The sequence below is a fragment of the Balaenoptera borealis genome (assembly GCF_965194805.1).
Source record: "Balaenoptera borealis genome assembly, chromosome: 1".
Taxonomy (NCBI): domain Eukaryota; kingdom Metazoa; phylum Chordata; class Mammalia; order Artiodactyla; family Balaenopteridae; genus Balaenoptera; species Balaenoptera borealis.
In genome coordinates, this window is record NC_138860.1 from 107,889,133 (window position 1) to 107,903,967 (window position 14,835).

The 14,835-nt window shown below is 33.4% G+C and overlaps 1 long non-coding RNA gene across 1 annotated transcript in view; it reads left to right on the forward strand.

Moving 5' to 3' along the window:
* The first annotated feature begins 856 nt into the window (after positions 1-856).
* Positions 857-14,835, forward strand: part of LOC309626501 — a 191,220-nt gene continuing 177,241 nt past the window's right edge. Inside the window, exon 1 of the long non-coding RNA XR_014243236.1 lies at positions 857-3,086. This is a non-coding gene — a long non-coding RNA (uncharacterized lncRNA). The remainder of the gene's footprint in view (positions 3,087-14,835) is intronic.

Consider the following 14,835-nt stretch of genomic DNA (forward strand, 5'->3'; position numbering starts at 1 on the left):
TAACTATGTAATATCTTTGTAGGGTGACATATTGTAACTAGACTTATCATGGTGATCAGTTTGGAATGTATAGAAAATAATCACTATGTTGTATAACAGGAACTAACATAGTGTTGTAGGGCAATTATACTTCAAAAACAAACATGCGTACAAACAAACTCACAGAAAAAGAGATCAGAAAAAGAGATCAGATTTGTGGTTACCAGAGGCGAGGGGTGGAGGAAAGGGGACTGGATGAAGGCAGAAAAGGTATAAACTTCCAGCTATAAGATAAATAAGTCTTAGGGATATAATGTACAACATGATCAATATAATGAACACCGCTGTATGTTTTATAGGAAAGTTATTAAGAGAGCAAATCCTAAGAGTTCTCATCACACACACACACACACACACACAATTTTTTCTCTCTCTCTAATGTTTTATCTATATGAGATGGTGGATGTTCACTAAACTTATTATGACAATCATTTCATGATGTATGTAAGCCAAATCATTATGCTGTACACCTTAAACTAGTAAAGTGTTATATGTCAATTTTATATCAATAAAAATGGAAGAAAAAAATTACTTTACCTAGCACCTCTTAGCTTTTTGGGGGTAATGTGGTGGTAGATAATTAGTTCTAATTTATTCTCAAGAAATTATCAGAAATATTCAGTTAATTACAATACATTTCAATGCAATGTTGATTATAATAGCAAAAATATGGGCACAACTTAATTTTCAAAAAGAAGTGTTTGTTATACAGTGGTATATTCAAGAAACAAAATAATGCTATAGTAGAATAATAAATAAGTATAGTAGAATAATAAGTATAGTAGAATAATAAGTATAGTAGAATAATAAGTATAGTAGAATAATTAATAAGTATAGTAGAATAATAAGTGTCATGGAAAGATGTTCAAAATACACTGTTAGGTGAAAAAAATTATCAAATAATATACCCATAAATGTATAATGTATGTGTAAGATTAGAAATATTTACATTAAATATTAAAAATTACTAGGGATGATAGAATTATAAGTGATCCTTCTGTTTGTTTAGTAGTAGTTTTAGCTATCTAAAATGAATTTGTAAAGAAAAAATAATTTTTTAAAAGAATTTACAGTTTCCTTAAGGGCTGACACTAGTCAGCCAATAATATCAAGTTCTTAATAGCCAAGTGTAGTGTTGTTTGTAGAGTTGTCTAGTTACTTGAATTACTTTTATTCTGACAGGGAATTTCAGAAAACACAATTGCTTAAATTGAAGAAATGAATCTCTAATAGAGAAATTTCTGACTCCTTGACCATCTCTTGGAACGAATCTTTAGAAAGAGCATACAGCAACCTCTCCAAATATCTTTCTTACAGCCCAGTCTGAATCACTAGTTTTATCCGATGTTCAGGCTTCATGCAGGAAATTTGAAGCAAAGCTTTAGAAGCGGGATAGGAAAATGAGTTGGCCAAGTGGAAGCAGGTGGTACAGTTGGAGGCCTTTTTCAGATAGGAAATATTGCAGACTCAAAATCTGACTTGGTTCTCTTGGAGTCACACTACCTGTATTCAAATTCTAGTTCCTCCAAGATTCATAGCTGTGTGACTTTGGGAAACCTTTCTGTGCTTCGGTTTCCTCATCTATACCTATTTTCTAGACTTGTTGTGAGAAATAAATGATTTAATATAGCAAAAGTATTTAGGACAAGTCTTTTATGAATGCTAGCTGGTACCAGCTATTATTATGCCACAAATTGGCAGTGTTTCAGGACCTGGGAAAAACTACTATTCTCCCTTGAGGGTACTATCTAGTTAAACCACAAGAATCTAATGCCTTGAAAAGATCTGGGTTCTCTGACATATTCAGTGAATGTGTTGAGAGCCTATCATCTTCCAGACCCCAACTCAGAAAGGAATCCACTTCAGAACTGCTCCAGGAGGCACGAGTCTGAGAGCGAGGTCACTGAGAGCCTACCTATCTTTGTCTGACTGTATCTAATGTAATGAGAGATGCTTCAGATGTCCAGGGGTGTATTCTTTGCAAGAGGTCACCAAACAGAAAACTTCCTGTTTTCTTACTGATTTAAAAAGGAGAAAATACAAGGTTCACAGCTTAATAAAATGACCTATGAAAACTCATAAGCTGATTTGTATGAAGAGGAAAACCTGAAATGCCAATCCTTTCTTTGTTTATATCACCTTTCTTTGTTTATTTGTCCATTCACAGTTGTAGCTGATGGTGTAAATGCAGCATATTCCCTGCCTAAGGCCAACTCCAAATATGTTTCTGTTTGTAAACATCATTGATTCACTGAATCACTTAGACTCCAAAGTATAATTTTCTGAGTTTGAACATCAGGGTCTAGACACAATAAAATGTAATCTCAAACCTCATTTTTATTTGAAAGTAATCGTATAGACTATGCATGTACTGTACGTTCAAGCCTTCTGAAAAAGAGGCTAGCTGGTTAGATGAAGCCTTAGGTGGAAATTCTATTTCCAGTGTATCATTACTATTTGTTAACAGCATTCCTGATTTTGGATAATCATAGGGGAAAACATACAAAAAAGCCACTAAGCTATAAATCTCCAGCAAACTTGTGGAAAGGCGGGCGCAGCCAGCCTCTCATTATACAGCTGTTTCCCAACAGGCTCTTCAGGCACACAGAGGGCCTTACTGAATTTGAATGTGCTGCGTACCATGTTTTTTTCTTTACTAAATCATTTTGCCTATTCTATAAGCTCCAGTAGCAATCTGCTTTTTAAAATACTGTTCCAAATATTTGAATTAAGAAGTATACATCTTGGGCTTCCCTGGTGGCACAGTGGTTGAGAGTCTGCCTGCTAATGCAGGGGACACGGGTTCGAGCCCTGGTCTGGGAAGATCCCACATGCCGCGGAGCAACTGGGCCCATGAGCCGCAATTACTGAGCCTGTGCGTCTGGAGCCTGTGCTCCGCAACAAGAGAGGCCGCGATAGTGAGAGGCCTGCGCACCGCGATGAAGAGTGGCCCCCCGCTTGCCACAACTAGAGAAAGCCCTCACACAGAAACGAAGACCCAACACAGCCATAAATAAATAAAAAATAAAAATTAAAAAAAAAAAGAAGTATACATCTTGACTATTTGGGGGTATAGAAATATGAAGTTTTCCTTCTCTGTGGGACTGCAATATAGTATAATAATTAAGTATCATGTATATTTATACAAGTATAATTATACATTCCATATTTTATATATAATTTGAGTACCTTGCCAGGGTTTAAAAGGCCCTGTAAGATGTGGCATGATCTGATTCTTGCAGTCTCATCCTGTGCCCCTCTCCTCCTTACTCTTTGCCTTCTAGCAAACCTATCTTCAGAAATTGCTTCAAAATGGCCAGTTCTCTTTCTGGCATTTTAGAACCTTACATACATGCTGTTTCATCTATCTGGGTGGAAACCTGGCTACTTGCAACTCTTTTTTGTTCAGAACCTAGCTAGCTGGCTCTACCTGGCTACTTACAACTCATTTTTGTTTAGAACCTAGCTTAAATATCAGTTCACTCATTCATTTATTCATTCATTCAAGCAATAGGTGTTCATTGAACACATGCTAAGTTTAGGAAGTGTTTCAAGCCTTGAGTATGTGAACAAAAGAGATGAGGCCCTTATTTTCATGGAGCTTAGAGTCCAATGAAGAAGAAGAGCAGTGAATAATTACACTAACTTACACATAACACAGTTATGACAACTGGTTTGAAGGTACACAATAGAATTCTACAGGAGAGAAAAACAGAGGACCTAATTTAGATGAGCCAGGGATGAGGTTGGGGGAGAAGATTAAGGAAATTCTCTGAAAAGTGGCAGTTAGGTTGAGATCTGAAAATTAAACTAGACAAATGATAGTGGGAAGAGTTTTTCAGGTATAGCAAACAGCACAAAGACCCGGACCTCCTTTATAAAACCAGTTCTACATACTATGTTCTTATTGCATTCTACATTAATTACAGTAGTAATTAATTATTTGAGAAATACTTGCCTCTTTCACTAGACTGTAACTTTCATAAGATAGTAATAGTACCTGCCTTGTTCTCTGCTCTGTCCCAGGCACTAAGCACAGTGAGGTCCTGATCCATGGTGGGTGCTGAACAACGGACTGTCAATGAATTGGATGAAGCAAACGTTGTTCATGAGCTGGGGAGGTCAGAAGAGAAGTGCTGCATTGTTACTTTTAATCAACAATGAAGCCCTATTTAAATATGTACAATGTAATTCGTTTCACCCTGCCCGTTAAAAAAAATTTAGACTAAAGTATGCATGTTGGTTGGGGGGTAAAAGTGAGCATTATACTGAAGGGGAAAGATCAGAAATGGAAATATTGACTCATTCTGAATTCACATATCATTTCAGTTAAAAACTGTCATTCATGCTATTATCTCCATATAGCACACTATCCTTCTGGCACATAGTAGGTACTCAAATATTTGCACAATCAATGATAATGAATGATTAATGGAAGACACTGTTAGAGTTATGTTTGGTTATTCCAATTCATTTATTGAGCAATATCCACTGACCACCTACTATGTATGTAGAATTTTGCTGGGTTCTGGGAATACACAGGTAGATCTCAAAGAGCTCACAGTACTCCAAAGAGAAGGAGAATCAAGATTTATAAAAGCAATGAGGTAAGGGCTGAAAAAGTCAAAACTATAACTTACTATGGGAGTTAGGAATGGGGAGAAAAGTAGGCAGTTAGCTAAGTGTAGGGTGAGTAACAGTTTTTTCAAAAAGTGGTGATAGTTGCTATGTTGCATAGGACCAGTAAGAGTTACCCCCATTTGCAAACAAAGGAAGTACATTCATCCCAGCTATTCAGAATTTTAGCCATTGATAATAAAGACTAAATTACTTGGCTGTTCAGGCTTTCCAGCCACATGGGAACTGTCTCCCCAAAATATGTGTAATTGGATTTTTCAGGCAGAGTTATTTTATACTGAGTTACATTGCTGAATTATCTGCATTACAACGGAAGCTAAGAGGTCTAACTCACTTGATATGTAATTAAAAGACATGAATTGAGGATAGAAATGAACTCCTTACAAAGAAGGTAATTTTTTGTTTTTGTTTACATCCTCAGTGATCTGTGCTTTCTTTCGGACCTGAAAGGATTTAGGGAGGAGTTTTGTTCATGAGAAAGCATTTCTAAGACAACAGTAGCTTGAAATTTACTCGTGATGTTAAAATAGTGGCAAAGGTGGCAGAAATGATTCAGTGTGACTGAGACCTGTTTGTTGTGAATTGCTAATTAGTATAATTATTAACATCCAAAGAATTGCAAAGCAGGAAATTTTCAGCCCTGACTGCTTATCATTCACATGACAGTACTAAATTAAAATAAAACAGCACAGCCACAGAATAAGTAACAAAATGTTCTATAAAATTTCTCAGGAACAATCTATTAGAGAACTATAGAAAATTGTTCAGCTATGCAGATTGCCATTTTATTCCATTTCTATAAAATTTTTTAAAGAAATTTCAGAGACTGTGTTTTGTAAAGAGGAATATCTACAAAGACTGTATATTGAATTCCCTCCAGATCACAAGTGCAAGAACATACCTTCAATATATGGCCTTTCTCTCAGCCCCTAAATATCCTTTATTAAATATAATGTTTAATCTCCTTTATTGCTCATGCAAAACCTGAAAATTGTATTCCAAAGGAATGAATACATATTCTAAGCAGAAGAAAATTCATGGAAATATGCAGGCATGTTGGAGATTATAAAAAATTTTTATTATGCCTATTGGAAAAAAATGATAAAAGGAAAAAGCGCATTCACACAAAAAAAATCCTCAGACAAGTATTTTGAAATTGTTTTCTATCTGAGATTCAATTAAAAATTACTAACTAAAATTAATACTTATCCTTGAACTGGGAGTTGAATCAAATTCAAAACAGAAGTCTGATTTGGAGTAGTTTTAATTTAAATAAAAAAGTAAACTCAAATCAGTATTTTTCTAATTTGTTTAAATTCTTTTTGAACTAAATTCAAGAAAAGAATTACATAGGATCAAAAAGTAGCAGTAAATGAGGTTGACACCATCCACATCATATGCGTGTAGCTACAAAAATAGAGATGAGATTTTTAGAAATTACAGCCCTCAAAATACAACATATAGTGAGGCACATCAAAATAATTGCTGACATGACTCCCTAAAATGTCTCTGACCCACCATGTGTGTGTATATAATATGAATTTTAATATACAAGTATTCATTTAGGGCACATTATTACCAATTTAGCTTTTAGAAATAGTGACTAAAGCTTCATACTATGTATATGTACCTGAAAATAGCATATATGAACATGTTAATTACATATTTTAAAGTTAAGGCATTATTTCACTTATTCTTATTCAACATTGATTAACTCCTCTATGGGCCACACTGTGCTTAGTACTGAAAATACAAGAGAATGAGAAACAGCTGACCCCACCTTCAAGAAGTTTTGATACAGGAAATACTCAGCATCCATTTTTATGGTAACCAAATAATTAAAAAGTCTAGTTAATATGGGTCAGACAATAATAAAACTAATTCCCTGGTCTTTCACAATATATTTTTTCATTCTTGGGCTTCACAACTATGGACCAACATGGAGGGCATAGAGACTGTTTAGATGATAATTGGAATTAGAAAATAGAACTATTGTCATCATAAATGAACCAGAAATAATTAAGTTTGAGTAAATAAATATTATTAATAATAGTCCAGTATAAGGAAATAACCATCAAAGAAGGGGTCTTTGTGGAATGAAGAGAGTTTAGGCACAACCATGAACAAAGAAGACAAATTTAATTAGAACTAGAACAGAAACAATTCCCTTAGCTTCATCTGGGTAAAGGCTCTATCATTTTCTAATGCAGAAGTTAAAACCAAATCATTGTTTTGAATTAGTTATAAATGGTAATATAATAATATGTTTAATTCTAACTCTATAGTATGGGTCCAACCATTCTCAACTAAACATCTCTACTCTCTTCATAAAATTCCAAGTTTAAGAAACACTTCATGTGTTACTACGAATAAGTGCCTGTCTCCCATTTGATCACTGTTTCCAAGCTTCCTGTGCCCAGAGCAAGACTTTCTTACAGGTTGATGCTGTAATGAGGTTATTTTTGTTTGGACACAGCATATTATTTCTAACTGCTTGGCTTGCAACTTTGATGTAATCTAGCCTCTTATCCAGTTTTGCTCATGAATTTCCTTGAAAGATGTCCTCTCTGGTAACTAAGCTGCTTACCCATGTTCCCCATGCACTGCAGACAAAAAAGGGAAGCTATGAACACTCCCTAGAGATTTTAGCAATGTTCCTGGAAATATTTTAGGTTTTTCACACCATCTTACTTCAATAGCATCACCACTCAGCTTTGTTCAACCTCTACTCAAGTTACTGGTTTTCAAAGTCCATTTTGTTCAATTTAATCTGAGTTTCTTGGTTGTCATCATGCATGGGCTAACTTATCCTTTCCTTTTTTGTGAACCCATAGTGAGACGAGAGCTGCCATCACCTTCTACTTCTTGAACCTGAGAAATGATACATTGCAGAATAATTGAGAGCTGTCAGGGTTGGTTCCTCCTTGATAGTATAATTAACTGAAACCAAGTCATATATTCACCCTGTGGTAAATGCCTTAATATGTGATTTAGTTTTTCCTTATTCTTTTTACTTTTGGCATCCTAAAACGTCTCTTTTCTGGGAAAAAAGCTGTATCTTTCACATTCTTCTCTATTTTCCATCTTTTTTGTCTTTCTACCTGCATTCTTCATGATTCGTCCTATTGTTCACTTCATTAATACTCTTTTTGGCTATACTATGCTACTGCTAAAACTATCCACTGAGTTCTTCATTCTGGTTATTGTATTTTTATTTCTGGAATTTGTATTTGGTTTTTTTTCAAATGTGATAATTTAGTCTATACAGTTTCAGTTTCCTGCTAGAATTTTCAAATGTGGATTTTTTCATTCTTAATCTGATACTGTATAATTTTAATCTGTTTTTGAAATTCTAATATGTCAATTTTTTGCATATATGTTTCTTTTGTCTACTGAGTCTTCAGATTCCCATACACGATGCCTTTTTCTTTATGTGTCTACTCATCTTTGACAGTGCTAATGCTTGTGATAGGTGCATTCCTAGCAGTAATTACGGCAGATTTCTTGTTGGAAACAATGTAAACCAGAAGACTATGGATCAATATCTTTAAGGTAATGAAAGAAAAAACTTAGCAAAATTATCTTTCAAATATTAAAGCAAAATAAAAACATTTTAAGATATGCAAAAGCCAAAATGATTCATCACCAGCAAACTTACAAGAAATGTTAAAGAAAACCCTGCAGGGAGAAGGAAAGTGATATCAGATGGAAATATGAATCTACACAAAGAACTGAAGAGCATTAGAAATGGTAAATATTTTTTAAATTTTAAATTTAAAAATCCATTGAAAATACAATTGAATGTTTAAACAAAAACAGTAACAATGAATTGTGAGGTCTATAATATATGTAAAAGTAAAATGTATGACATCAACAGCACAAAAACTGGGAATAAAGAAATAAAAGTATATTATGAAGTTCTTAAGTATAATGTGATTTTACATGCTATCACTTAAGGTCAGTTGTGTAGTTAAAGATGTACACTGTATATCTTTTTTGAAAAAACACTAAAAAAGATTTATAATGAATAAGCAAACATAAGAGATCAAGCAGCAACATAAAAATGTAAAAAAATTAGTACAAAAGAAAACAAAAGGATAAAAGAGGAACAAACAATAAATGTGACAAACAGAAAATAATTAGCAAATGTCAGATTTAAACCCAACCATTTTAATAAAAACATTAAATATAAATGGTAAAAAACCAATTAAAATAAAAATTTGTCAGCTTGGATTAAAAAAAAAAACTAGTGCTGCCTTAAAGTAACCCACTTTAAGGGTAAAGAAACAAACAGATTAAAAGTAAAATAATGAAATAATGGAATAGATATACTTGGCAACACTAATCTGAAAAAAGCAAAATAGGTTTCAAAGCAAAAGATTTTATTAGGGACAAAAAAAGGATAATTTCATAATGAAGAAGGGGTCAACTCATCAAGACACTATAACAATTCTAAAATTTTATACACTTAATAACAGAGTTTCATAATACCTGTAGTAAAAACTGATGCAACTACAAGGAGAAGTAGATAAATCCAGTTAACATGAAAGATTTTAATACTCTTCTCAATGTCTGATAGAAAAAGTAAGTAGAAAATCAGTAAGGATATACAAGATTTGAATGACTGTCAGCCAACTTGACCTAACTGATATTTATAGAACACTCTGCTCTATAATGGCAAAATATGTATTCTTTTCTAGGACACATTTATTTAGAAATAATTTGAGAGTTGAGTAAGTTGTCTGGATATATAATCAACATACAAAAATGTTTATACTCACCAACCATACATTTAGAAAATATAATCTTAAAAGATATTTACAAGTTTATAAGAATAAGTATAAATTAATAGCAAAATTGTATTCAACTGATCCAGAAAAAATATAAAATTTATGAAAAATCACTATAGAATACCTAGAGAGACACCAGATACATGAATAGGATAATTCAGTATTTTAAGATGTCAGAGTTCCCAAACAATATGACTTTAAATCAATTTTAATCACAGCACTAATAGGGTTTTTCAAGGACCTGGGCAAGCTGATACTAAAATTTATATAAAAAGGGAAAAGTCAGAGGATAATGAAGAGAGTCTTGACAAAGATTAGGGTAGAAGGGGACTTGCCTTTTCATACTTCAAGACTTATTATATAGCCATAGTAATTAGAACTATCTAGTATTGCTGATGCAGTATTTCTTTTGAAATAGAAAATTTCAATATTGGTACAGTTGGTAGAGTCCAGAAACAGACTCACACATATAAGCAAATTTGATATATGAGAAAGGTGGCATGGCACATTACAGGGATATAAATGAGCCTGAGCAATAAGTTGTCCATAAAAAAGAATGGAAATAGAATTACCACTTCACATCATACATAAAAATCAATTCACAATAGGTTAAAAACTTAAATATGAAAGACGAAACCTGTAAAAAGCATTAAATGAGGAGAATATTAACAAATTTTAGGAATAAAAATAAATTAACAAAAGCCTTCATAAAGAAAGGACTTGGATGAATGGGACTACTTATAATGGGAATTTAAGTTACTGCAGTCACTATAGAACAACTTGGCACTATCTCACAAAGCTCAGCATTCACATAACCTAGAACCCATCAATTCCACTCCTAGGAACTTTTACACATGTGCACTTGGATACATCTACAAAAATGTTCATATTAGAGAAACTGGAAACAAGTCAAATATTCATCCACAGAAGGGATGAAAAAATTGTACTATGTTCCTTTACTGTGTTCCTGCATTAGAATATGATACAGTCATGAAAAATTGTGAACTGTAGCTACATGTAAGAACATGAATGAATCAAAGAAAATATTGAGAAAATCTCATAAGATTACATATATGATTTTTATAAAGCTCAAAAGAAAGCAAAACTAAACAATTTACTAGCTTTTAAGTTGTGTTCACATATTTTCATGTTAATGTTCTACATCATAGCCTACATCTCTTTTACCTGCATTCATTTGTATATTTCAAATATTATAAAATAAAACTTATTAAAATCTACAGTCGTCATTTTAAAATGGTATTCAGCTTCAAAAGAGCTGATTAAGTCTGCCCTCAGCATGATTTTCTTCAGTCAAAATCAATCAATTCCATCTCTCCTCAGTAACTCTTCCATTTTTTTCTGTTTCTCGCTGAAACAACCTCATTCTCTTATCATTCTCCTTATAGTATAAGCTATAAAAAAATAGAAATTGTGTTCAAGTAGGTGTTGAGTTTTTGGGGAGGATTACTTTCTAAATATTTCTTGTTACTTTACTGTTAATATATCCCAGAATCATGTGAGTTTTTGGCTAGGAGTACTCCTACTGACTCATTTTAAGCACACGGTCAAAGCAATAATGCCTAGCAATTTATTTCCCATATGTATAGTTCATTTTTATCACATTATTTAGTACCTGGCATTTATTTCTATCTTTCAAGGATCACATAGCTAATTTGTGAAAATCACCTTAAATTATATTCCTACCTTCAGAGAAGCTGACAACTTCATTTAAATTAAAGTAGGTCTACCTAACATTAAACTATCTGATTAATATAGAGGAAAGGGAACATCTAGAATCTTAGGTTCTACTCCTGATAAATGAATTCAGCAAGGTAGCAGGATACAAGATTAACATACAGAAATTGGTTCCATTTCTTTACACTAACGATGAAATCTCAGAAAGGGGAAAAAAAGGCAATTCCTTTTTAAATAGCTTCAATAAAAATAAAATACTTAGGAATAAATCTGACCAAGGAGGTCAAAGACTTATACACTGAGAACTATAAAACACTGATAAAGGAAATTGAAGGTGACTTAAAGAAATGAAAAGATATCCCATGCTCTTGGTTTGGAAGAATTAATATTGTTAAAATGGTCATGCTACCCAAAGCAATCTACAGATTTAATGCGATCCTTATCCAATTACCCATGACATTTTTCACAGAACTCAAACAAATAATCCTACAATGTATATGGAATCACAAAAGACCCAGAATTGCCAAAGCAATCTTGAGGAAAAAGAACAGAGCTGCAGGCATAACCCTTCCAGACTTCAGACAATACTCCAAAGCAACAGTAATCAAAAAAGCATGGTGTTGGCACAAAAAAAGACATAAGAATCAATGGAACAGAACAGAGAGCCCAGAAATAAACCTACACACCTACGGTCAATTAATCTTTGACAAAGGAGGCAAGAATATACAATGGAGAAAAGACAGTCTTTTCAGCAAGTGCTGTTGGAAAAGCTGGCCAGCCACATGTAAATCAGTGAAGTTAGACCACTCCCTCACACCATACACAAAAATAAATTCAAAATGGCTTAAAGACTTAAATATAAGACAGGACACCATAAGGCTTTTAGAAGAGAACATAAGCAAAACATTCTCTGACCTAAGTCATACCAGTGTTGGGTCAGTCTCCCAAGGCAATATAAATAAAAGCAAAAATAAACAAATAGGACCTAATCAGACTTACAAGCTTTTGTACAGCAAAGGAAACCATAAACAAAATGAAAAGACAACATACGGACTGGGAGAAAATATTTCAAATGATGCGACCAACAAGGATTTAATTTCCAAAATATACAAACAGCTCATACAACTCAATAACAAAAAAACAACCCAATCAAAAAATAGACAGAAGACCTAAATAGACATTTCTCCAAAGAAGACATACAGATGGCAAAGAGGCACATGAAAAATTGCTCAAAATTGTTAATCATCAGAGCAATGCAAATCAAAACTACAATGAGGTATCACCTCACACTGGTCAGAATGGCCATCATTAAAAGATCCACAAACAATAAATGCTGGAGAGGATGTGGAGAAAAGGGAATCCTCCTACATTGTTGGTCGTTATGTAAATTTCCTATTTTTCCATTGTTTCCTATGGAAAACAATATGGAGGTTGCTTAAAAAACTAAAAATAGAGTTACCATATGATCCAGCAATCCCATTCCTGGGCATATATCTGGATAACACTCTAATTTGAGAAGATATATGCACCCCAATGTTCATAGCAGCACTATTTACAATAGCCAAGACATGGAAGCAGCCTAAATGTCCACTGACAGATGAATGGATAAAGAAGATGTGGTGCACGTGTGTGTGCACGTGTGCACACACACACACACACACACATAGGAATACTACTCAGCCATAAAAAGGAATGAAATAATGTCATTTGCAGTAACATGGATGGACCTAGAGATTATCATACTAAGTGAAGTAAGTCAGACAAAGACAAATATTTTATGATATCATTTACATGTGGAATCTAAAATATGACACAAAAGAACTTATTTACAAAACAGAAATAGACTCACAGACATAGAAAACAAATTTAAGGTTACCAAAGGGGAATGGGGGGAGGGATAAATTAGGAGTTTGGGATTAGCATATACAATCTATGATATAAAAAACAGATAAACAAGTCCTACTGTATAGCACAGGAAACTATATTCAATATCTTGTAATAACCTATAATGAAAAAGAATATATATATATGTATAACTGAATCACTTTGCTGTGTAACAGAAACTAACACAACATTGTAAATAAACTATACTTCAATAAAAAAATATTAAATACCCAGGTATTTACTGGGATAATCTAGGGATAAATCTGATAAATGAGGTGTGAGATAAGTATTCTGAAAACTAAAATATATTGATTAAAAAAATCAAAGACTTAAATAAATGGAAAGATATACCAAATTCATGGATCAGAAAACTCAGAGAGAGAGCGCACAAAACAGAGAGAGTTCAAGAACTGTGGTAAAATACTGAATGCTCTAATGTAAATGAAATTGGAATCCTAGAAGAAAAGAAATATAGCCACAAATTTCTCCAACATGTTTAAAGACATCAACTCATAGATGTAAGATCTCAGGGACATGCAAGCAGGAAGTATATCTCTACTATTCAAGTTAGGGTCAATGGAGTGCCATCTTTAAACTACTAAAAGGAAGAAAAATGAAAAGAAAAAAAAAACCAGATTGTCAACCCAGAATTCTATACCCAGCAAAAATACTTTTCAAAACTGAAGGCAAAATAAATGCTTTTTTTCAGTGGAAAAGAAAAATATCAGAAAGAATTCTCTTCCAGCTGAACTGCATTGCAAGAAATGTTAAAGGAGGGCTTCCCTGGTGGCCCAGTGGTTAAGAATCCGCCTGCCAATGCAGGGACATGGGTTCGAGCCCTGGTCTGGGAAGATCCCACATGCCGTGGAGCAACTAAGCCCATGTGCCACAACTACTGAGTCTGTGCTCTAGAGCCTGCGAGCCACAACTACTGAAGCCTGCTTGCCTAAAGCCCATGCTCCACAACAAGAGAAGCCCACACACTGCAACGAAGAGTAGCCCCTGCTCACCACAACTAGAGAAAGCCCGTGCACAGCAACAAAGACCCAGTGCAGCCAAAAATAAATAAATTAATTAAAAAAAAGAAAAGAAATGTTAAAGGAAAGTCTTTAGGAAGAGTAAGTATGACACCACACTGGAATAGAATCTACACAAAGAAATGAAGATCACTGGTAATTATACAAATGAAAGTAAACATAAAAGACAATTTTCTTATTTTTAATCACTTAAAAGAAATCTGACTGTTTACAGCAAAAACTGTAAAAACATTATTATGGGGTTTAAACCATACATAATATTAATGTATGTGGCAACAATATCTCAAAAGATGGGAGAGAGGATTTGGAAGTGTACTGTTGTAAGATTCAGAAGCTACTTATGTACTAGTACATTATTATTTGAAAGTAGCTTGTCATAAGGCAAAGATGTACCTTATAAGCCCTTGAAGACAACCACTAAAAAAGAAAAAATAGTATAACCTATTAACTAATAGTGGAGAAAAACAAAATTATTTTTAAACATACTAATTTTTTTAAAAGATAGAAAAAAGAAACAAAGAACAAATTGCACAGATAGGAAAAAACAAGGAAGATAAATTTAAACAATGTTACCAAAAATTAAGTAAAATGTAAATTGTCTACTCACCCCCAATTAAGACAGAGATTTTCAAAACTGAATAACAAAGAAAAACCTAACTATATATTGTCTATAAGAAACTTGCTTTAAGTATAAAGAAAAGGATAAGTTAAAAGGATTGAAAACATTGCGAAAACTAATTAAATAAAAAAGC